Here is a 26,554-nt window from a genome sequence, read left to right on the forward strand (position 1 = left end):
ATCCACGTGTAACCTGCCGAGCCGATCTACCGATTCGTTTCTTCTTCTCTTTCTCTCTTCGTCCACGTATCCTCTTCTCTTTTTCCATCTGTCTCTCGCCAATGTTTCACATGTATACTCTTTCTTCGCTTGTCTCGCTATGGTCGAACCACGAACGCTTCGACGACGACGCCGTCGATTTCTTCCTGTTGAGCCGAGACGAGTCTTGGTAACGTTAAGAAGAGATGTTTGTTTTTGTCGTCGATACTTTCTCATGCTTCCATGAGTTTAGGATGCTGGCTACGTAAAGGAGGGTTGTGCTTTGTCCAAGTGCTTCGTTCGTCGTAGAGTTTTTATTCGATTTTTTCGTATTTTAAGAGACTCGTCGAACGTGTGAAATAATTAGGGATGTATGAAAGGATGTACTACCGCACTGTATACTATCGTCCAGTATAGTTTTACAAGTTCGAGCGTGAACGTACTCTCCGATTTAACTCGCGAGAGTTCGTTTAATCGAACGTTCGCTAGAATTTCGTTGAAGTAAATGGGCTTCGCATAAATGAAGTTCTATCGAAATAAATCTGTATAAAAATGCGTAGTTTGCTCGCCACCGTCATCGCCAAAATACCCTTCGCCGCTTTCTGTAAAGAGACTTTTGCCAAAGCAACCTACATACGAACACGGTCTACGTTGAAATGACTCAAATCTCATCCTAAATGCGAAAACTCATCGATCGGAGAAATTACGTGCTTCGTAACGCGACGTTGATAGTACATGACCGCGTATCCGAACAACCGAAGAATGTCGAGGGTGGAAGAAAAATTGAAGGGGAAAGGAAACAAGAAGGATAGAGAAGGAAGCGTGAGAAAGCGTAGCGGAGGCAGATAAAGAGAGGGTGGTGGCGGTGTGTACGGTAAAAGAGTCGAACTGCGGCGCGAAGGGGGGATGGAAAGGATGCATGAATGTGCTAGCAAGAACAATTGATGAAAAACGGTGCGAGGAGTGGTTGGGTTTCTTGGAAAGTCTCTCCGCGAGAGGCACGCTGCAAAATGAAGGGAGGCAGGTGCATCGCGGGTGCAGCTGGGAGGCTGCATGCAGCGTCGTTGCAAGATACTCTGACGTCCTCTCTTCTTCTCTTCTTGTGCCTCGCCTCTTCTCCCTTCAGCTCCTCCTCACCTTGATCCGTACCCTTGTTCCGTTCTTGGGGGCAAAGTGCCAAGACAAAGCGGCTACGGGGGAAAATATCGTGCCACGGCCACGCAAATACCTTTCTTTCCTTATTTTTTCTTCTTCTCTGTTTTCTTTTCTGTGAGACGAATCAAGGGAAAGGTAGATAGACGTTGGAAAATATTTACGATCGTTGCCATCTCGAGACTGGTTGTTTGGGAATTTCGTTAATTTTTCGTTGAAAGGAAACTGGTTTGGCACGAGGTACGAACCTTTTTATCTGCAGTCTCGACGTTCAAAGTAGCTCTTCTCTGGCGAATCGAAGTAACTCGATTTTATATAATACGAAACATCTTGATAAGCGCGAATTTGTTATTTACTTGACTTGAAATATTCTTCTTTGAATATGCGAAAGCAAAGAGTTTATTTAAGAAAAGCTACGCTACTCGATAAATACTTAAAATTGTTTACTTTTCTGGTTCCTAATTTCCTTTGACGTCCAATTAAAGACGATACCGTTCGTATCGCTCGATAAAAGTTCAGCTAACACCATAAATCAAAAATCTAGAAAACACCCTACCTTTGAAAAAAGAAACCCAACAAAATTTCCATCGTCTGCTATTCTCGCGCGAACGGCAACCTCGAACGAGCTGGAAACGTTTCGTCGAAACGAAGCAGGCAACGACGAGGTTAGCGGCGTTTCCCGCGGGAGCGCTGGTCAGATATTACCCGGGCATTGAGGACGGTAGAGCAGCGTTACAACGGCACACTGGTGTTCTTCGTCAAGGAGGGCACGAGACGCACGGAGAAACGGACCCTCTCGGCTCGGAGATCCTGAATGGTAATGATTATAGCAAATTGCTCTTGCTTGGCTTGGGGGTGCCTAATAGCCACTCAGTAGGGCTGTTGAAACCCGTGCACCCCTTCGTTCAACCTTTGATCCCCCCGCCCGAGTCAACCCTTCAAATCTTCATTGTTTCTACCCTGTTTCAAGCGCGGCTGGACCCCTGAACCTCACCCTTCTCTCTCTCTGTCCCTGTTCCCGTGGATGTTCTCGATATATGTCCCGGCTGGCTGACTGTGCCGTGCTTCTGTCTGCATGCACTTCCTTGCTCCTCTATACAGGGTGTCACAAAATATGTGAAAAATATTTATACAACCGATTCTACGCGTCGAAGGAAGTTCACGTATGGCGATATCGTTATTTTTCAAGTTGTTACGCTTTTATCTTGCGCTACTACAGTTAGAAACAGGCATCCGGTATCTATGAATCAGCTGACGAATCCTTCTCTCTGTTTCGTTCGCAGCACTGTGTTCCTGCTCTGCAAGACCGCCGAACCAAAACAAACGACATATTTTGTCACACCCTGTATATTTTGCTCGCCTCTGCTCCGGTTTGTCTGTTCGTCAGCCTCTCGTTCTTTGTCGCGATGCCTGATGTTCGTACGTTAGGAGTGAGTAGAGAGTGAGATAGATGGGATTAAAGGGGTTGGCGATATACGAGACGACGTAGAAGGGGTTGGAGAGGCTCCGTTAAACTTCTTGACTCATCGGCGTCGCTCTAGGCTGATCGTTGCGTTGCCTGGCTTAATTAGCCCCGCGCAAATGCGGCTTTCCGGAGGATCAGTTTTTCAGCGACCCTTTGTCACATCGCGTTTATTGCATAGTACGGGCGAGAAACGCGTTGTCCTCGCGTGGCGAGGGCGACGCTGGGTGAACTCGAGCAATGGTTGGTGCGATCACGTTTCGCGAACGATGTGAGGTGGAATTTTCAGAGATTACGATGGAATGTCTGTAAAATATTCACACGGATATGGAATACGTAAGTTCTGGAAAAATTGCGTCCTCTTTTTGTAAACTTGGATAACTATAATCGTAATATGTCGAATAAATGTGAATTTATGACATTCGCGAAGAACTATACGCAATTCTATAGATTTAGAACATCGATTCGTAGTTTTCTTAAACGATTTACTCACTGATTAACGTTTTAAAATATTACCTTTTTACAAGTATGACGAGATGATATTAATCCTTTTTTTTTTTTTTTTTTAAATAGTTTATTTAGCCAATATTTGATTTTTTTGTACATTTTTGAGATTCACAATAAACAATGAATTTGAGTATAGTGTGTTTAGGCAAAAGTACCGATACGCGTCGGTACGACGTAGCCATGGTCTAATATGTGTCGTGGATTTTCGGTTTTTGCGTTTATTTTTTTGTTTTTTGGGTTTAAGTCGCATTGGAGCGTGATTTTTGTGTATTCTTGTGTGTGTTGTATTTTGTCCTGAAACTTGGCCGCAAAACAGGACTCCTCGGTGTATTAATTTTATGCGTTGTGGGATTTTGGGGGGGGGGGTGATATTAATCCTTCGACGTTACGGGATGATTCCACGATGTAATAGTGTCTTTCGATGTCACAAATTGAATTCTTCGACACTGATTGCTGTGTATGCCGATACAAAAGGTGAGTTCTACCGTGTTTGAGCTTTAATATACAATACATAGTTTATATTATGTAGTAGCTAACGTAAGAGCCACGGCGAACAAAATTTGTTAAGAAACTTTTAAGAAGTTGAGAGGAGGTTCGACGGTAAATGAGATCATCTCTGTAGATATCTCTAAATCGACGATCTTCGAAACGTATCGGTGTCTTCACACACGGACGAATGGACTTCTACCATTTAACGTACCAAGACCGTAATTGCGTATGTTTCCTGCGTATTAAAAGATCAGAAAAAACAGTTCTATTTCAACAAGCTGCAGAAATACGGTCTACTTACAAAAGAAAATCGTCGCCAAGAAGTAAAACTTTAAAAACGCCAAACAAAGCCAGAAGCAAAGTACAATGTAGGATAAAAATAACCAAATCAACCCTTTTCCTTAAAAATACCATATTTATACACGTATCCTGTGAGCCTGGTCGTCCTGCTGTTGCAACTTGTTCGAAAGGAGGCAAAAAGGGTGTGAGGCGAGAGCAGCTTCTCAAGCAACATCCTCGCGAGACAAACACGCGATCGCAACCGATGATTACCGCCGGCGCGGATCCACGTCAGACGTCGGGACGCGGCTCTCGTGCGACCGCCGTGCGTTTGCCTTCGATATATTTTTTCCCTTTTCCTCCATCTCCTCCTTTTCTCTGCCTCTCCCTTCGTTCTTGTTACTTTGTTACTACACAGTGTGTGTACGATGGCGTGCATGCAGGTGATTGGAGTGTACCAGTTAGCCGACTCGTTGCTCCGGGAAGAGAAAAAAGGAAAGAAGTCGAGGCGATATATGCAATAAAAGCGAGCGGGGAACACCGCGCGGTGACCCAAGCGAGTGAGTGACGTGTGCCGGGAGTGAGTCTTCCGGGGGCTTGTGGACCGAAGTGGAATGGCCTTTTCGAGTTCTCCAGTCAGGAAGAGAAGGCGGTCAGAGAGAACGTGTGTGGTGGTAGTAGCACCGGCCGTTGGAAAAGGCGAGCAGCAGGAACACACCGAGAGGCGGTCGTGCAAGGGAGAGACTCGGCCGACCGCCTCCAGGGGCTACGCTCGTTGCTGCCCACGCCGTGGCACATCTATCCACGTCCAACGTGGCCACCTGCGCAACTTGACAGCCCCGCTCTCTAACGATGCGCATACGTAGGATCCTTCGGCAGACGCGTCCTTCACTCTCCATCTCTCTCGCTCTCTTTTTATTTCCGTCTTTCGTATTTTCGTACTTCGCTGTCTCTTTACGTTTCGCAAACTTTATGTTTCTCGGAACGATGGATTTGTGAAAAAAGAAAAAAAAAAAAGAACGGATCTGTTGTCGAGATTAAGGATGTTACGTGAACGTTTTCGAGTCTAGAAAGCTGCCATTTCACATTGCAAACGTCCGAGGACTGATATCAGAGAATAGAGACGTTCGTTGCGAGGGTGTACATTGTTTGGTTTTCTACGTGGCAGAGAAAGCTGATGGATGGTTAGTAAAATTGTGGGAATGACAGGATTTACGTGGAGCGAGTTGAGATTGTTTGGGAAAGAGCGATAAATATATGGACGAAGAGTAGTCGATTTAGAGAGTTGGACGTGCGAAAGGAAAGTGTTTGAAGTTAGTGTTTGAGAATGGAGTGCTAGCGAAGGGTGTTAGGCTATTCGTGTCTCTTAGCAATTGGCAGAGATACCAAAAAATAGGAAAAGAAAGTACAGACAACGTAAAATGGTAAAAATAAACGTAAATTTGCTTTATAAGTTTCATAGTGTCGTAGAATGAAATTTCATTAAAAAATGGGATTTCAGTAAATCGCCATTGGACTCGAGTAGTATCGCGAAACGAAGATCAGGAATGTCTAACGGGCGACTCACGAGTCCGCGTGATTTACGACTTGTTTATGTTTTACGTGCCTGCCGGTCGTCATTTGTTACGAACACCAATCTGTATTTAAAACAAGCCGATCCAGCGAATTTTTCGCGGAAACCATCCGCTCCATCCGCTATAGGGCTAGATCTTGGCCATTATTTCACGGTCGTGGGTATTGTGCGGACAGGGTGTTAGCCGACTATAAATTATGCTGAATTCTACTATTCATCACCGTGCCGTGCGCTGAACTTAGGACCCCAATTACCCACATTTTATCTTCGCGCCAGCCATTAATCATAGCCTCGCCAGATGTAATGAATGGCCTGTTCGATAACAATACAAACGTTGTCACAATAAATATGATTTCCCGCGATGGGCCGCGGTTTACGCGAGCTTAATGTCGTGTTCCGCTTCCGAGACGCGCAATCTCATCAATTACGTTATTCTTTCCCGGCCACTTCCTTTAATAAGAGAATCAGACTCTTAAGTTATGTGTTTGGACGAATGAAACTGAATATCATGAATTTCGATACGATTTCTTCTATTTCGATTCTAAATTAAGAGTTGATTAGGTTTCAAGCCTTCAGTACGTACCATTATTTTCCCATCTTTGCCTTCCGCACATTAATTTAACGCATTCGAATACTTTGCAAAATATGATCAACATCTGAAAAATTCTTATCGATATAACGCTACGAGTGACTAGTCGTTGTACATAACATTGTACGTAACAACATTGTACACGACGGTCAATTATATTCCACTATAGTTTCCCTATAATAAATCTCCAATGATAGATGACAATTGCCTGTGTGTGGCTTTCAATGAGAAGTGTGAGTATCTTTTTGTATTCTACGAATGGTCAGTACCAAACCACTACAATCGCCCTCTAATGAATCTTTAATGATAGCTGGCGATCCAGAAAAATAGTTAGTTCTTCAACAATCTTTCGATGATAAGTGGTTATAATTCTTCTTAGTTAAGTTTCTACGATTACTCTACAAAGAACAAGCCACGCTTGACTTGCCACGAGCGACTATGTTCCTTGCATAGTAAATTCTTAGCACTACGATTATTCGAGTGTTGCATACGATTAATTCGAAGCACTTTACTAAAGTTTCATAGTTGACAACGGTAATCCTGGTCATGCTCGCCGTTCACGTTCAACGAATGTTCAATGACAAGTGGACTGAAATCAGCGTCAAAGTAGCGAAAGGGTAACCGTCGACGTTTCCACGCGGTTCTCGTTCGCCGTTACCGGAAGATGCTTTCTCGAGGTTTCGCGTAAAGCGCTGTTAAAAAACTGAAAGCCACTAAGGCCAGCGGGACAATGGACCGGTGCTCGTTTCTCGTTCTCTTCGGCCGCTGGCCGAAGGTTTTTAGCGCCCTAGTGGTCAATTTCCCACTCAGACGGAATCATTAGTCTACGGGCACGGCGCACGGGGTGCGCGCTCGCGCATCCTGACGAGAAGGCGAAGTACACTCGATATGAACGTGGCAGAGAACGAGCGCACGCTGAAACCAAACTCTCCGGCAATCAGAGATCGGGAAGGGCGATATCCAACTGCGAACGCGATCCCCGCGACCCGTTGCTCTCGCCTGGGGGACGCTCGAGTCGAGTATTTTTGCGCCGAACGGACCGCCCTTTGTCGTTGCTTTTGCTCCAACACGTACGCGGTCAAATCATCCAACGATTCCAATTGATACCGACGTGATTCTTGGCAAACGACCTTATCACTCGAGCAATATAATCTTTTTAAAAGGCAAACAAATCGATTCTACAATTTATCAAATTTATTATTTGACTGTACAGATATACAGATGAGAATTGCAAGAATTACACCTGCTTTGACATGTACCTAGGTACATACACGGGATATAGTAAATTAGAACTAACTATAAGCCGCTATGATGAAAACAGAGACATAAACACGGTCGTATCTCTGTCTGTGCGAAAATAAAAATGTAATATTAACAAACTTGTTTATATGATTTTTGCAATTGTAAATATTTTTGTGTTGTAAATATTGTATCATGAATACGTATGTGTATCGATAGGAAGAGATAATTAATATCATTGTCATATCTCGAGGAATAAAGCAGAAGTATACTTATATGAAGAATGAGAAGAAGAATATAGAGAGCAACGCACACTTAATAAATACTGAGAAGATCGAAGAAACCGCGAACAAGGATAGGATAAGAGATGAATGAGGAAAAAGTGAGCCTAAAGAAATTTGTAAATTATTTGCTGAAAATTAGAATTTTGTTCATTTTAATAAGCACCGAAGTAATTCCCAGTACAATTTTTTCTATTAATAAGTTCGGATTAACGAATCTTACCTACAATATATTATTATACTATAATTATGAACGAACTTTTACTAAAACGCTAATACCGTTTTAAAATGCTCGTTAAAACGTAACATACGCAGCAATCTCGCATCGTTATCCCCAATAATCTTTCGAATTTAAGCATATTAATACGAAAGGCGCACTTAATGACTCATATGTTCAGGTATTTATCATCATCCGGCACAATCGATACTTTTCTGATCAACCACGTATCGATAATTATCCTGGTCTTATACGAACGTGGAAACGTCATTTCATCCGAGAAGAAAATTAAAGAAATCGACAATAAGAAAGATATTAGAATCTTTGAATCATGCTTTTTCTAATCGCAAAGAAAAATCTAAAAGCACAAATTATTTTTCATGAAAACAAGCAAAGTACTTTCCGATCTAATCACAAAAATAAAACTCCTCGAAATATCCCTCTTTGCCGAGAAAGAAACGATCGAGTAACATCAAAAGACTATGAAGCGTACTATTTCTAACTTAATCAGAGGCAAAATAAAAAGATCATTTTCCTTTCTGTCAAAAAGAAAATAAAAAAAAAAAAAATAAAGGGTAAATGAAATAAAAATCAAACGACAAAGATAAAACTGATAGAGGAAAAAGACGAAGAACATCGAAGGATGAAAGAAATTCTCGCGAGGACGTGGAAAAGAGGAAAAGCAAAGAACGAACAAAATAAGAGGCCTCCGAATGAAGATGAAGATGGACGTCTGGTTTTACGCCTGAAATCAACTATATGGTTGTGTAATTACGATTACTATCTACAACCAGCGACCAACGACGTGTCCAGTGGCGTGAGAAGAAGATCTTCGTTGATTCATTCTACGAACAGGTTCCACAGTGTTCGTTCGATCTTCTTCATTTTTCCCCATTTCATTTTAGATTTTTAATCTTTTTCTTTTCTTCGTCTATTTCCTCTTCAAGGGCTCCATTCTATAATGCTCAAGCATGGATTAGAGAGCATGGATTTATCCCGAGAGGAAGTAGGCGTACCGTTCTCCACTCCATTGAGCTCGATCTCACGATTTTTCGTGTTTTCCTGGATTTCGTTTATAGATCGAGCCAGCACGTCACGTTTCCCCTGTAAATACGTAGTCTCAGCCGTGTTCTCCAAACGCTGCAGCATGTAGTCGATCATCGATGCTGATTTATTTTCGTCAATATCGCGTTTCAAGAGCCGCGCTCACCGTCTCTTTTCTCTAAGCCTTTGTATACCTTGTACGTGTAATAAATTTACGTAAATTGCTATAAACACACGAATCGGCAGGCTTTATTATCGAACCGCGTCGCGTTCGTTTTTCGTCACGGAACACGAACCAAGGTATTATTATTGTGATTTATAGTATAATATTAGGGTGAAAAAAAAAGAAAAGGAAAGAAAAGGAAACGAGAGAAGGGAATGTATAGTTTATAGCGTATGTTGGAATTGATGGGCTTCCAGATATCGTCTGGATTTATCGGTCCTTTTTTCACTGGGCAACCGCATATGGTGTAATTTAATGGTCGCCGTTATTCATCATTATTTGTTTTAATTTAAACTCGTTCCGCTAAGTAGTGGGTAATTAAGCGATCCGGATTTTTCAGCTTGTCGCGGAATAGTTTCAAGATAAGTATAAATAGGGAATTTAGTGCGAGTGAACTAATTTACGAGGGAATGGTTAATAAGAGTAGATCGATCCTGATTATTTATCATCCTTTCTTTTATATTGATTTATGTTTTCTCTGTCTTTTGTACGTCTCTTAGGTAACAATAGAATTCTTAACAAGAGAAGAAGATATTTTGAATAAAGTTATTCTGATCGCGTAGTTCTAGTTCTAATTGTATATTATTTTATCGTTTATCGACTGTATCTTTATAGTTTTGTTTTCATAGCTACGATATAATACGAAGGAACGAACTGTAATTTTCTTAAGCCTTCGTAAGCAGACTAAGCTCCTTACGGTTTCAATGAAGCAGCTTCAATCGTACGTACGAGAAATTCATTAACGGAGAAAGAAACCTATAATGAACTAAAGCTTTTGATAAATGACTACAATCCTGCAATGGGCGTGGATGTGTCGTGTTGCTATAAATTTTAATTAGACTCTGTAGGAAATGGTAGGATCTTTAAGAACCTTAAGTAAAAAAAAAATGTTCAGAAGATATCAAAACTTACATGCCCGTATCAATCCATGTAATTATAAAGAATAGTCAAGAAAATCTGAATTTCCGTTCTGTCTCAATGTCGCAAAGAGAGATAATTATACAATAACGGACAAATCAATTTCGAATAAACTAACAAGCTTTCGACTTACCTAATTGCAAAAGAAAAGAAAGAAGGCGATTGGGAAAAATCGGGTTTAATAGGATTAATCGAGCAAAATTGGAGGGAACGGTTATCGAAACGATCTACAAGCCACCCATCTGCCTGGCCTGTCAAAAATAATTAACGAGAGTAAAAATATCCCTCTGATTGTGTTGTGCCGTAATGAAGCTCCATCGCAGTGTAATTTGCAGTGTAACGCGTGCAGATCTATCATCGATAATTGAACGAATGATTGGAATAAGCACGTGAAATAACACGCGGCCATAGATCATGCATTTTCAATCGATTTATCTGCGTAAATCTGTACTCATGTAGCATTCGTACTTCTCGTATCCTTGGTATATACGGTGTTACACAAGACTTGACACACAATATAGTCATGGGTTAACATACAGTGGCTGACGAAAGTGTTCAAACATTTGTAGAAAGTTTTTGAACGTATTAATCTTTTTTATGAATCTATTGTTATAATGTGCGTGTTATACGAAACTTTTTAAAATTTCATTAGAAATGCATCGAGATTGTATCGATAAAATTTGAAACAAATCTAAAAATGTACATAGAAGCTGCAAAATATTTGCTACAAGTACATGTATATTTCACAGAGAGCATGAAATTGTATTTAAACAATTATTCTTTATATGAATAAATCTTTACTAAAATCATATATGTACACATATGTTTAAGATGGTTATTAATTTCTGTATATTCTGCAAATTCTGTATACTAATTTTTTGATAAATATCTTGTAACTTCTATATAGATTTTCAGATTAGTTTGACATTTTTTCAGTATAATCGTAACTGTCGCGTCTCATTGTAGAAAGGATAAAATTTGTAAACGTTTTATATAAAACGCGCGACATACGCGTGATAAAGGTTTTCTATGAAAGTCTCGGAAGTATTTTTGTGAGCCACTGTACACGTGTAACACACGCGAAATATAGGGACAAAATGAAAAGAAAAGAAAAATAAAATAATGCAAAGGGAGCGAGAGGTGGAACGGGGAAAGGAAATGATTTGTTCGATGAGAATAACAGATTTAATTGATTAGACCACAGAGAGGCGCAGCTGAATGAATTATACGACGTAAGATTAATAATAAAAGATAACGCGTTAAGTCGCGTAAATGCGATACCTTAAACTCATTTTGAGGTTTTATATTCCAATAACGCTCACTGATGAGTATACTCTTTTATGGTTTGTTTGGTCGTACCAACGGTATCGGAGATGATCTAACAAAAGGGGGATACCAAACTTGATTAGTTATAATGAAAAGAATCTCGAGTCTCGCATCTTCCTTGAAAAGTAATTACATACGATCTCTCTAACTGAGAGGTGAATGCACTACGAATCGTATCGATCATCAAATTTATTCATTTTGCTTTTATCGTTAAATCGTCGTATCGTTTTATCGATGAAGAGAACGAGGAATTGTAATTTCTAAACAACCAACGATTGAAAAAACTCTTGAATCATATACAAGAAGAAAAACTATACTAAGTCTAACTATACTATACTAAGAAAAAATCGAGTTTGAAAAATTCAAGCAAGAACAACGAAACACCAATACCAAATGCCCAGAACAGGTTCGCAAATCCTTAACACGTAAAAATTTCAAAATTCTCATTTCATTCTATAGTAATCGTCTCATTAAACACCTGACGACCGGAGAAATCTCCGCAACAAGTAACAACTCGCCATTCGCAAAACCCAAGAGAGAGTTCATAAGCAGAATGCAGTCTGAAAAATTCTCCAAACATTCCCGCATCTTATATCCCATTATTTGATCCGTGGTTCACCCCTCTGCAACATCCCCAAACACACTCGAAGCATGAAACTCGATTAACCCCGTCTGCCGGCCGCACGAGCGTAACCGTATCAAAAGAAGCTTGTTCCCGCTTGAAGTCAGTCCAGTTACTCCCCGCGAGTGGTGTAATCCTTTCGCGTCTAACAGGTTCGGGAGGCGCGCAGGATACGTACAGGATACGTCGAGTCGGCACGCACTTAACCCCCTGCTCCTCCCTTCTCACTCACCGTATTGCTCTCTCTTCTCTCTCTCTCTCTCTCTCTCTCTCTCTCTCTCTCACTCTCTTTCTGGTCGACCATTAATGTAAGTATGTATACGTGTACGGTGGCGCGCATACACGAGGCACCGTTGTGGCCGCCCGCTGGATTACACGCACACGGCCGATCGTTCGTAGCCCCGTCTAGACAGCCGTCAGACGTATTATTGGGTTCGCGTAACTCTATGCTACATAGCTATCGCGTTACACGTGTATGCCGCGGTCGCGGCAGCGCGAGCGCGCGCCCGCGCGGACGAGTTCGCGTACATATTACGTACGCGCGCGCGAATAACCGAAGGAGTACGCGTTGTTGCGCTTGTACAGCACCGTTTACGAACAGTGGGTTCGCGGTCCGTTTGTTTAGTTATTTAACGCTTTCGCTACATACAATGGCTACGGTAACTATTTCTACTGACTGGTCTCACCATCGCTCGCCATCACGCGTTGCTGTAGCGTCTTATTCGTGTATGCGACGCTTTTGGCCAATTCGTGTGACCATATCGTATTACATAAATGTAAAATTTTCATCGTCTCTGTAGGAAAGCAGGAAACGTCTTAATACGTATTTACGAGCTATAAATGTCAGTATTCTTGGCTTTTTTCATAGACGTTTATCGTCTCTTGGATTAATTGACAATTTAATATATTATGTCAGATACATACCTATAATTCTATTTAAATTCATGTTTATTCGATGTAATAATATAGATTCGTGTCTTGTTTAAAGGTGAGTCACATTGTTTGGAAAAGATTCAAAAATATGATACAGTTGAAAGAAGTTACTAAACGTACACGATCTTTAGTTTTCAAAAATTTGTATCTAGAAACACGTCAATTGAATTTAATCGAAACACGTCTACTCCATTCGCTCTTTTATCGACAGCTAGCTAATTTTGTCGATTCTTTCCTAAACATAAACGTATGTACTACATATTGATTTCTTATACTTCAATATTAAACATCGATCTAAAGCCTGCTCTATCAAATTCAAAGCTAATCATCGAAGGAACACCATTCGTGAATTGTATTGTAGAGACACGAGAGCTCGACGAGTTTCAGCTGACATAACAGTCGCTAATTACCAGCCCGGCCCGATTGCCTCGCTAAATCGGCCCGATGCCTCTTCTACACGTGCGTACGCGTGTGCGTGTTATGTACACCAGCGTGTGCGTACGTGCGTGCATTATGTACGCTCGACAGTATCCACGTGCACGACAAATTGCAGCTTCGAATCAACATAATCCTCCTCGTCTTCCACGGACAAAGGAATTTCGTTTCTATTTCTATTTCCAGCCAGAACAATTGCGGTAATGTTTGTCAGAGAAACGATTAGACAATTTTGATTCTTGCCTGAGAAATATTACACGAGGTCAATTTACTAAAAGAAGGATGCAATTGGAAAGAATTCCTATTATAATAATGAACTTGATGAAAGGAGAAAAATTAGGCACGAGCATTTAAATGTTATTAATGATTTCGAAATACAATTGCACTGCCTGTAAAAGACATTAATCTTCGCAATTTTTCTTTACTCGAAACCTACAATTTAGCTTTCAGACATTCCTTGCATTTCGTTATACTTACAGGTATTTTAAATGAATTTAGAATAAGTTATAAATCATTGGCATTATTTTTTCCAGAGAAAGTATCTTCCATATACCGAAGCGCGTCATTTGACTCAGCCCTTGGTATAAAACGTAAAAAGTCGGAATAAATGCAGTCGAGGAACTGCGAACAGATTCCGCGTACTTTGCAATTTTGTTACAATTTTAATCGTTAAAAAAGCAAAAAGTATCAAAGCCCCGAATAAAATGAAGAAATTATATCCTTCCGTCTTAACAACCGTATCATTATAAATCCATAGATCACTGTCCAATAAAATGTTCCAACAGGAGAACGTAACGCGATTCCGAAAGCCACATGACATTCTCCGAAAAAAGGGATCTTTCAAAACCGCGCTGGCCACGGTATAAATTACATCGAGGGTTTATGATTAATTCATGATTAATTTACGGAACGTATCATCATTTTCTCATCTGACATGGTTGTTTAAGCCAGTTGTGTGTGCAACAGGAACACGCGAAAAATCCTTGAACGCCGCTCGAAGTGAATCGGTATTGTCCGTGTTCAGAAACGTGATAATTGCACGCGCGTAAAATCTGCTCCTTCGTTGATCGAGGTCGATTCATCGAGGTATCTAGACTCGATTCGCGATGTACGCTTAATGCGAGCGATGTAGCGCGATTCTAAAATAAAGCAGTAAAATTGTAGTTAATTACCGGTTGAATGGTTGGCAATAAAAAACCGTTTAACGCTAAGACTTTAATTCGTAGCGCTAAATATCTTCTACAGAGTGAGTCATAAATACATACCTATATTTCAAGAGGTGAATCTACCTGCACACTCGTAAAAAAAAAAAAACGAAAAGTAAACGTACGAACATATGTCCTACGTAACTTAGTTTTTGAGTTACGGATGATTAAAGAAAATGAAGTTATCACCTCGTGCTGAACACATGCTACTGCACGCCTTAACACTGAGAAATCGCAGATTGCTGTCTGTCAGTGTCAAACACTGCGGAGCAGTTTGGTTATTTAGCTACGAATAATATGGAGAAGGTTCTTCCAAATTGATACAGACGGTATATCGTGACCAATTCTAGCAATAATATTTAAAATCGGTTAACACTTCGATATTTAATTATAACATGCCATCGATAAATAAGCAAACAATTTCAATTTCCTACTTTTAATTCCGTATTTGTTGATTCGACAAGAAATCAACGAATATTGGTTTACCTCGTTATTTTCCCATTGATTGGTATATTTTAGTAACATTCGTGTTAAGTCGAATCGGCCAAAGTATCCACACATTTGTGAACGTAAGTATACGTCAATGTCCATACGTAAAAATTTCTTGACTATCGAACAACTCAGCGTGAAAGACGTTACACGTCGACGTCGTTTTGAAACGTCGACGTCGAGGACGAGGACGAGGACGAGGACGTTCGCGCCGACTAACCGTGCACGCCGTAATTATCCGTTCCTCCAATTTGCAAACTTATATGTAATTCAAATCGGTGCTCGGCCGCCGGCTAATGCAATAATAATGACTTCGTGGAAACTACGCTGGCCTGTGAACGTCGCGTAACACACAATGTGACGTTAACGCTTCTAGTTGGCTCTCTCGATTTGATTCCAGCTAATCGACCATCATCCTTCGACGGCTGGGAAAATCGTGCCGAGTTTAGAATTGTGGTACTGATGGAATTTTTTTATTCAATGAGTCGAGGAGAGGCAAAGAGAAGCGTAATTGGAGTTAGGAGAATGTTCGGATGGAAGAAAAATATCAAATGCTTGAAATTATTATGTGAACGAAGGTTGCATGGCTATTCAGGCTTCTTAACTATCATTTAGGAATGCAGTAGAACTCTGTTCGAATTTCATTTATCGAATTTCTGAGATAATATTACTGGTGAAATTTTACAGTTACGAGTTATCGCTAGCAATAAATTCCATGAAATAAAACGAACAAATCTGATAATAAAACAGATGAAATTTAATAAACAAATTTTAGTTACCATTGAAATTAACCCAGAGATAGTCCTTTCCAATCGTGTACAAATATTCATAACCGATATTTATCGATATTTTTAATTATGTTTTATCGGAAATACGTCACTCTTTCGGTATAATACAAATTTCGCTATCGACCCAATAATCTTAATTCCAAAACGATATCACCAAGATCTTAGAAGACAAGAAACGTATAACAGAGATCACAATCACGAAGAAACGTGGCAATTTCCTTCCTGTCCGTTGGTTTCATAGGCTGCTCTAATTAGGAAGCACGCGCGTTCCCCTTTCGCCTTTTCGGTGGAAATATCGCGTGCACCTACGCGATATTTTTGTCCCCGGGAAGAGGCAAGGATCGTCCGAAGCGAGACCGTGGCACGACTTTCTGGAACCCGTCTCAATGAGCCTACCTATTTATAGGTGGACGTCAACAGCGTGAACGGCGATCCGACCACGTCCAGCTGAATGAACGGTTACTAGAGCTACGGTAGCTGAAATTTCACGTGATCGATCATCACGCTTTCCTGTTCTCAGAACAGGAAAGCATTCAGGTAGAAGAAGGCCACCGGTTTCGGTTTAGAATACATTAGGGTGCTGATGCACTTTCCTCGTTTTTTCACAGCATTCAACGACTGACAGACAGCCTTTCGTGTTCATAGCCATTGAATCTTGGTCCTTAGAATAGAACTTCAACGTGTTATTTTCTCATCATAATGGTATATTAAGGCAACTATACATTAACTTTAGAACATAATGTTGTTCACAGCTTTGCGACTGACTAAAAGCTATTTATTGCAAATAACGAGTTCGATTAGTTGATTAATTTGACGAAGATATTAGATAATCCATTATGGAAAAGAAACGTAATAGAGGAAGTAAAAACCTTTTTGTAATAAAGCTAATATAGATAATAATATATTATTACTATAATTAAATATTGTATCAAAAGCGTACAAATTTTTCTACCAAAATGAAACATCGGGTGCGGTATTATCAAACCGAAGATTTTAATTTATATTCTTAGAAAAGCGAAAGAAAATGTGAATTTAGAAACATAGCAAATAATCATTAGACTGTGGATTTTTATGTACTTATAGGAAATTTGAAAATGCAAAATTGCACGAAATGCACAATAATATAACGAAATATATAAAATATGCAAAATGTAGTTTACTTGGTAACAAAAATTCTCTACCGTGCTTCTATCTCTTGACTTGTATTCTCAAAAATATGAATTTGCGTAAAAACACGCTGTCAGTAATAGTCATATTTCTAAATGATAAGAAAAGGTAAAAGATACGGATGAATCTACATTAATTTACATTCGGTATCTGTATATTTACCGATTAGTTCTTCAAGGATTGGTATCGCAGGCAGCGTACATAGCGGTTTAAATTGCCTCAACATTTCACTATTCGAACAGCGTATGCAGCCATTCAGATCAAATTTATCAGTAAACTCTCATTTACATAGGATTGCTAATGTTAGCCAGACGGAAACGCGCAATGTACAGTTGCTAATCGCAGCTTAGTTGCTAACCGTAGCGACTAAGTACGAAATAATTGAGGAACTGGAGAGTAACAAAAGTGTAATTTTATTAGTGAAAAAAAAAAAAAAAACTCAGCACAGCCTGACCAATGATTACGGATATCCAAAAGCGGAAACTCGTTATTGAAAATTACTTATACAAGGCTGACGTAAGAAAATGGTTTCAGTTCAATAAACCTTCCTCGACTGGCTATGAGATTGTACATTGTATCGCATATCCTCTGAATAATGGAACGGAATATAAGAGTGGCAATATCGATGTATCCTTGCATTGTGAAGCAATTTCTGGCTTTTACAGAAAATCAAAGTGAAATTTATTCGTACACGGTTTTTATCGAACAAGAGATCGAAGAGAGAGAAAAATAGAGAAAAGAGAAATAAAGATACGAGGTAATAAAATACAAAGATAAAAGCAAAAATGTACAAACGTAATACGTAGAGATATAAAAAATATTGAAAGCGAAATATCCGTTAGGCGATATTCAATAGACGAAATAAATTTTTATGTAAATTACGTTTCTTTGGTCGTGCTAATGTAAATACGAAATTGCATAAATATCCGCAGTTTATTAATCAGTATAGCTACTGAACGTGATAGGCTCGTATATCAATGAACTGCAAACGCCTAGTTCTTGGTTGCCCCAAGAGGCGACCCCCTTTGATAATCGTGGTAACGGCGCGGCGCTAATCTGCTTATCTCGCTGCGTCTGGTGCAGAGACCAGCGTCGCGTCGCCAGTTCCTGGTGCCGCTTATGGCACGGATATTCTCCGTGTTTTGTCTCTCGATGCACGCCAAAGACACAACTATCTGATATTACACTTGCACCGCAGCAAGGTTTTGATAATTTATCGATCGAAGTCATATTCTTCCGTCGCGTTCCACCGATTGGCCATCGTATCGAGACGCCAACTCCGATTTCGTATCGATTTCATGCGGTTCCCGCGAAGAAATCGAGGGAATGTGGCCGATTATCGCGAACCAGTCGAACGCTACTCATTACGAGCAACGTTTGTATAGCCTCGGCGATAAACGTAGGAAATCGAGATGGTGCGGTGATCGGAAAGAAACACCAGCACCGATTCTATATGCTTTTCCTGTCATATACAGTTTCGTTTCGCGACATCATCGATTAACAATCTTTATTGTACCGCCAGTTTGGAGATGTACACTCCCGTTCACAAGTACGAGCATAATTTAAACCTTATTGACAAAGTTTTACATCGTATTCTGTAAATATGAAATAGACGCAAAACTCGCGTGAAATTTACTCGAAACCCGAGCTGATTTTCAGCGAGGCGCGTTAGATATTAAACTACGAAAGTAGTTCACGTGTTCGTTAAAACGGTCTTACTCGGCGAAAATAGTCGGATGAACAACTCAAAATCGATTGAGTTGGAAATTGCAGAAAAATGACTATCTGCTTAGTTTCTCAATTCTTAATTGCTCGCCGAACGACTCTCGATAATAATTGTACCTCGTGTAATCTGTGAGTGGGTCAGGAAAACTTATCATTTTCGAAACTAGGTCTCGATCGATGAAATATTGAGAAGCCCTGTACTAGGGTAAAGTAGTGGGAACTCGAATCCCGTCTAAACCTCTGTGTTTATGCCTATCTATGCCTCTCTGCTCGAATTCTGACGTCAGAGACTTCACGTTTGCTCGGTCAAGCTACAGCCGCCCTTACTAAAGCCACGTTACACACGGCAAATGCATAAACACATCAATAAAATGTAACAGCGTACCATTACGCCGTCCCAAGATACCATTAGCAATCAAGTGACCAAACAATGAACACTCACGAGGCAAGAGATGCCCGGCAATCGAGGCGAAGCCTGAATCGCTCAATCGTCGACGTCTGAAAGGGCCGTTTCATCGAACAATTATAGATCACGCGGTGGAACGCATTAAAATCCCGTCAGCCTCGATCGTACCGAGCCTGGTCACGATCGATCGCTGGGCCATTTCATGGAAGAATTATCGGCGGCGATCGAAACGTTTCGCTTCGACGCGAGGCTTTCTTTTAATCGGGACACCGGATCGAAGGTCCACGCACGGTTCTGCTTAAGCATCGCCTAATTGGTCGTGGAACTCGCACACCAGCTACAATCATTCTCCCGGTATAATTACAACAGCGTCCGGATTACACGGTAAACGATCTATAAGGATCGAGCGGCGCGCGCGCGTTCTCTTTCCGCTCGCTCCGCACGTGTCGATCGTGTCTCGGTCGGAATTTTGGTCGTGTCCGAGAGTTGATCTTTGTTTTCGCTCCAAGCCTGTTGGCGAACGAATATTTTAAGCAACGTGTGTTTTCGTATGCTCTTTTGCTTTTAAATTCGTCATTTCTCGTAAATTTGCTAATTTGCATAGTACAGAAAAATAATGAATAATATATCAGGAAATAATGAATTTGTATTTTGCGTTTTACGCGATAAACACTGTTGGTAACGTTTAAAGCAAAGGTAAAATTAAAGTAATACGAAGTAAGAGTTAACGTGCAAGCCTATTTTAATGCGGGAAGAAGTTTTATCGTTCGTCCGATTCCTCGAACATTCATTTTCATAAGATGAGACTCCCACCGATCTTAATAGACTAATAGAATGAGCTCTTAACAATATACTTGAGACAGAGACTGTTGGTTCCGTATACTTGTTTTGATGTATCCACCTCGTTTGCTTTTCCTCCTACGCTAGATTAACGTGCAAAACAGGAAGAGCCACTTGTCATAGATTGGGCGGCCCTTTCGTGGACACGCATGGCCCTAGTCGATGCTAACAACCGCGCAACCTACATATTGACCAACACCTTCGACGCAAAAAGGACACGTGTACGACTGAACAAGAGGAAGGTTGATGTCGTGTGAACAGCCGTTCAAGACACGAACGACGCGACAGGAAGGAACGTCAGCTCTAATCGAGAGATTTATATCGAACGGAATGAAGCGGTGACCCTTTTGGGAAGTTGGTCGACTTGGGTGGGATTGCCTTCGAATGATTCACCAGGAAAATGTTCATCGTATCGAGGTTTCTGTTGTTTACCAGCGCAATTATTAAATTGAATGACATCGAATCAAATTAAACGGAATTGGTGCGTATGAGGCGTTGTTTCGTCAAACTTTGAGTTTGAATTTGCGTCTGGAAAATCAGACGATTGTTAATTATATTAAAGTAAAAGAAATCTGTTACAAATTAAGCGTATCGGGCGTTAAGAAGATCTATAATAAAAATATCAGAAACACGTTGTTAGTTTATCCGTTATTTATTCAAGTTTCATAATAATTGACGAATAATTTGGAAATAAAAAGATCGGATATAAAACTATACCACTGTGTTGCTGAAATTTTATCACAGGAACGTGTAAAAAATTTTCTGTCGAAAAAAGATATACTTAACCGTAGTTCTGAGAAATGATACGTACCTGAAGTTCCATAATAATCGATAAATGCTGGTTCGTGCGATCGTCTCGGAACGTAACATCGATCAATACGTGTTTAGAACATGTAGAGGTACGCATTCCGCGATATACACGCTCGTCTGTTAATGCTAATTAATACCTGTAGCAACGTTAATTGATACCAATGCCCATATAAACGTATCGCGATCACATTCCGCGACTTCGAACGATATACCGTCCTCTTGGACGAGCGAAAACGATGAAAAGAGAAAAGGAAAGAGAAAGACCTGACGTCTTATTTTGCTTATCATCGGCTTACTCATTTCACACCGACAGCTATATCCCTTGACATCGTCGATTACTTCGGCTAATTAATACCACTGACCATTTCAATTAAAGTCGAGATTAATATACGTATGTAACACGCTCGCGTCTTTCTAGTAACAGGCGATATATGTATGTGTCCTTTGCGAGGAATCCAAAGATATATTTAACTCTCCTTTTGTTTATTTTGTCGTATATAATCATAAGATTATCTTAACCTTCGAATGGCTAATATTTCTTAATATAAATGATATATGTCGCTATCGGGGTATACATTCTATAAATATTTAATTTCTTGAAAGTTTGTGAAATTATAGAAACTATAGTGCACGAAGGAATAACCATAGGAAGATGTTACGCAAATGCTTGGAATTTTCTTACGCAATGGTAATATTGAAAAACAGAGATCCATACTGTAAATTGACTTGGAAAAACAAGCAGATAGATTAAGTATTGCGTTGTAATGTTTCGAGGACTCTTCAGTAACGAAACATACTCCGAATTCCAATTCCTATTTATTTCTTTAAAATCAATAACTATATGGATAATATATCCGAAGAATACTTTACGGGAAGTTTGCTTTCAACAAATATCGTTAATAATAAGATGGAAATGATAGTGGTTTCGCGTTTCATAAATTACATACAATCTAAAGTTATTACTGGTAGTTAGGTATTCTATAAAAATGCTTCTCTATTAAATACATAATGACTCTATAAAGTGATCTTTCACGCCAAACACCTTCCTGACCTTTCCTCTAGTTAACTCAGATCTTATCACTAATCATACACACGAATTCCGTAATATGTACCACACCTATCTTTGCATCTAATCTTCCACACCTATCTATATCTATTAAACTATCTACCTACGTCCATACTCTGTTATCTATCAAATTTATGTTTTAATTTTCTCAGCAAGTACCTAGAGTCACGAGTAATCAAACTTTAATGATACAGAACTAATTACTATAGCAGGACGTTTTCAGACTTCTTTACGAAATCGTTTCTTACGATTCTTGTCTAGTTATCTATTACAATTACGCATTGTAAATTATAACAAGTAGACAGGAAACAAGACTTAGAATAATTCTGCTGACAACTTTTTGTTTTGTTCGATGACAGCAATCAGTTTAACGATGATCGATTCAATTCCATTCACTCGTAATGGCATATTTTTCTATCGTAACAATTCTAATCTAATAATTTTAACCTAATCAACTCTGCTCTAACAATTGTGATTCAATCAATTCTATTCTGGGAATCCTAAACGATTATATCGTAACGATTGTCCTTTCTATGACAATACATAGTCACCGATAATTGATTTAACTTGTTTCTTTCATTCTCAACAATCATTCATTATCCTTCGTTCTTTCGCAGTGTCATCCACTCTAACAACATCGTATTCCATCCAACGACAACCGACTCAGCTTTCTCCATTTTTTCACAACACCGTCTATTTTCCGTCATTTCTTTCGCAACACGATCCAATTTAACAATAACCCTCTTCAACCTTCTTCTTTCCTTTAGCCGGAACATGCATTTGAACAACGGTCCGATCCAATTTCATTCTGTAATAAATTTGGTGATGACAGTAACGATTCTACCTTTGTCCTTTTAGAAACAGCGTCTATCTTCCTTCTTTTCTTTATAACAGTATTTACCATTTTTCTTTGTTTCCTTCATAATTTAATCCATTCTGACGATAACTTGAAAGCGGCACCTGTTGTTTCCCTCGATCCGAATAATAATCCGATTCGACTTTCCCCATAACTGCGCAACTTTAACGTTCCGTTGACGACAAAGTCAGCGTCCTCGAGATCATTCGGCGGTTGTTTTCGTCCGCTTAATTAACGTGTAACGCGGCACACGCACGCTCCACTGTAACAGGGACACGCGCATTAATGTTTCAGAGGTATGGGCTCTGGTGGGCTCGTACGCACGCGGTACGAGCGCGCGGCAAAAGCGTATCCCCTTGCGCGTTCTGTCTACCGGCTGCTACCTCATGCGTGCGTCCGCATTCCTAGCCTTCAATTACGTTAGGCTTACGTACCGGGGGCTTACGTCGCTTACGCTGCACGCGGCCCGCCACGATCGTCCATCAGAGGCGCGCAAACGCGGCTGGACAAACGCGAACCGAGGCCGCAGCGTTATTATTCAGCCAGAACTAGCCGCTTTGTTGGTACCAACGTTGCTCGACAAGAGTTAACGGGCATGCCGCGATCGCCATCCGGTTTCCTGACCGCGACGGCCTCCTACCTTCTATGCCAGACGTTCTCGCATGTAAATCGACTTTACCAAGTCTGTTCTTCGTCTACAGCTTGCCAAACTTTGGCCCGAGACCCACTTTCAGAGATCGTTATTTCCAAGGTTATGAGGAAATCTATTGATAATTAAGCATTCGAAATTGATTCGATGAAAAATGTGCGGACTCGAGGAAAGACGATGTTTCTTGGTGCTAGAAATGGGAAAGTAACGTCGTCTCGTAATTATCTTTTTCATAGTATGAGTTGTATTTTGTTGAGTTGTATAATGCACAGTATTTGAGTTGAGTATTGTAAATCGGAGGAATATTGGCAGGAAGATGTAACGTTGTATTTCTCATTAAAATAAGGCGTTTAATTTCTCATTAAATTAAAATCCGCCTTATAGAGGACAGGAAATCCCAATAACACGTAAATTCGCGACTTCTGCATTGGATGTATTAAAGGGTAAAAAAAGGGACTAAAATTCCAGTGAAATTAACGAAGAAAATAATACGTTATTATATTCAAAAGCAATTGTTCGCATTTCTTAAACAATTGACGTTTTTCCAATTGCGTTACGTTCCAAGCGAAAGTGCTGCAGTATCAATAGGTAAAGATATCCTATGAATATACTGCTTTAAATTTAAGATGAGAAATTCTATATGCATGTATATTGCCATCAGAAATAAAATCGAATTTTTCGTATTAAATTCAAACGTTATACGAAGCGTTAAATTTAATACACAACTGAGAACAGGTACAAGAAATTGCTGATGAGTCAGAATAAAAAATTTCATCGGGATTTCTGTAGTCGTGAGACAGCTTTACTTACCTCGCGCCAAACAGAATAAAGAAATCGAGGCAAATGATAGCTCAGTACCGCGCCTAAAGGCGTTCACGCAAGAAAAACGGTACCTGGAAATACCTGGAAAAGTTGGCGGTAATGACGGAAGCAATAGCAAGATCAGGCTACCTTTGCAATTGTAACTTTCAAGACCGATTTCCATTCGCGTGAACGCCTCTAATCTCACGGTCGGATCAATTCGTTCGAATGCCGATACTGATATTACTGTTAATCATCGTCACGCGAAAATTACAGCCCCGTCAGACCAACGAAAACAAGCTATAAAACAACATCTACGTTCTAGAACTTTCGAATAAGGTGCCATTTTCTAAACTAAACTCTCCAACACACTAATCGCTATAATTTTATGTAAATCCTCCCTTCTCAGATTAGAGGTCATTTGGATGTCAATACCGAAATTACCATAAATCTTCATCAGTAGATTAGTTCAAAGTAACAAGAAAAGGGACACGTGATATGTTTAAGGTTTTAGAAATTTTAAATAACAATAAAATTTTGTAAATCCAAATTTTTTAATTAAGCCGATAAATGATTATCTTCGACGCACAAATTTTCTTTCCTCGGTTGAATTCATTGAAATTGTCGAAATTATTGAGAAGCTTCCTCATATGATTATTATAGATCATTTAAACTACGCATTAGGACAGAATTAACATCTCCATATTTAAAACACTTTGCATATCTGAACACTTATAAACAATGCGAAATCTTCCAAATTCTCTAACGAAATAATTATCGTTATTACACAAATCCTCCCTCTTCGACTCAATTACCTCGAACACTGGTTCAAAAAGTCACCAAATATCTCTCGGGCCAAGAAACTTTCAAATACCGTGAAAAGTCTTAAACGCGACTCCTTAACAAGCTAATTATCACGATAACATAGATCCTGTACCCGATCTATCTCTTTAAAATAGAGGTAGCCATTGACTTACGTACATCATCCCCTTCGATCATTTGACAGAGGCAAAAACGAAGAAAAAAAGAGGGAAACAAACGATTTGGAATTGCAGGAAACGACACGAATTTTTTACAGACACAGACGCTAATTGTCCGACCAACCAGTTACAATTACACTGTTTATGGATCGTAAAAACGCGGTCCGTTGCTCGATTCCAATATAACAACTCTTAATCGTTGATTTCCGTTTTCACCTTCACCTAATAATGACATCTTGTCACTACATTTCCCCAGGAAACGGTCTTCTCCTCGAGTATGGGGACAGCCGAGACAACGCTTGTTCGCAAATCGAACGTAGAACGCGTTTTAGAAACAGTTTGAATCTCTTCGAGCGGTGGAACATTCGCATTATAATTACGTCGACGTTTCGTCTCGCGAAGCTTAGACATCCGGCGACCAGTCTGTATACAAGCGAGCGCAAGTATCCCAGGAAACTTTAATAATTACATTAGGCACGAAAGAAGGCACGGCTGAACAAATGTCGATCCGCTACAACCAGCGTTTCAGCCGTCGATTAGAAATAAGAAGAGATTATTTGCTTAGTTAAAGTATTATAATATCGAATCATTTCGTAAGTTATGGATTTTTATAGCCTGGATTGAAAGTAACGAAATTTTTCGTCATAGAAGCTTTATAAAATTATATAAACCTCGAACATTAGACTTTTATTCTAAAATTGCTTTTATAAATGGAATATTACAAGCGATTACGTCCTTTTTCTAATAATACTATTGCAAGCTAATTTCAGTAAAATTACCTAATTATAAAGTAACATACTTTAATAACATATGTGTAATATAATACACACATTTATATTCATCAACTTTCGCTACATTTTAAGTATATTTTCTTGAACAAAAGGTCATCGATATCGTATAAACGACACAAAAATCTTGCCTTTTCTAAATGTCCGATGACGGACGCCTTGGTAAAAGGGCATGAGAGAATCGCGATGAGTGGAGCAAGAGGAAACCATCGATATAAGTGGAATCGTACTCAGCGATCGACAGGATGTTTTGGAAAAATACGGTAAACACGAGATTCGTGTTTCCACTCTTTTCCGCTCTCAGCTAGGACAGACATCAAGGCCAGACGAGATGCCGAGCACGCAATAAAAGGTGGCCGAAAAATTGCTGACAGTGAACAAACGAAGGTCATTTGTTACCACCGACTTGACCCTTCTAAGTAGCCATGAAAATCAATCATTCTCGAACTGCTGTAAGCTCGACGTGATAGAATTCGAATGATCTAAAGTTTCTTCGACGTTGCAACGTTTATAATCGTAAATTATTGCACGTAAATTAAGAGAAGACGTTAGCGCAAATATAAAATAGTTAAGCGATGAAACATCTCTTTTATTTCGTTATGGAGGCGAATTTACATTCTTGTTTGATAGATTGTACGAATAAAATATAAGTACAATTATTTTTATATTTTGATAGA

The 26,554-nt window shown here is 39.8% G+C and overlaps 1 protein-coding gene across 3 annotated transcripts in view; it reads right to left on the reverse strand.

Moving 5' to 3' along the window:
* The window catches only part of LOC132912653 (angiogenic factor with G patch and FHA domains 1), an 84,761-nt gene that overhangs the window by 18,011 nt on the left and 40,196 nt on the right, over positions 1-26,554 (reverse strand). The window contains exon 10 of one of the 3 annotated variants that reach the window (XR_009659249.1): positions 8,379-8,910. The exons of the other annotated variants lie outside the window; for them this stretch is intronic. The gene's annotated coding sequence lies outside the window, so the exon portion shown is untranslated. Of the gene's footprint in view, positions 1-8,378; positions 8,911-26,554 lie in introns of those variants that run through there. 3 annotated transcript variants of the gene reach the window in all.

The sequence above is a fragment of the Bombus pascuorum genome, chromosome 12 (genome assembly GCF_905332965.1).
Source record: "Bombus pascuorum chromosome 12, iyBomPasc1.1, whole genome shotgun sequence".
Classification (NCBI taxonomy): domain Eukaryota; kingdom Metazoa; phylum Arthropoda; class Insecta; order Hymenoptera; family Apidae; genus Bombus; species Bombus pascuorum.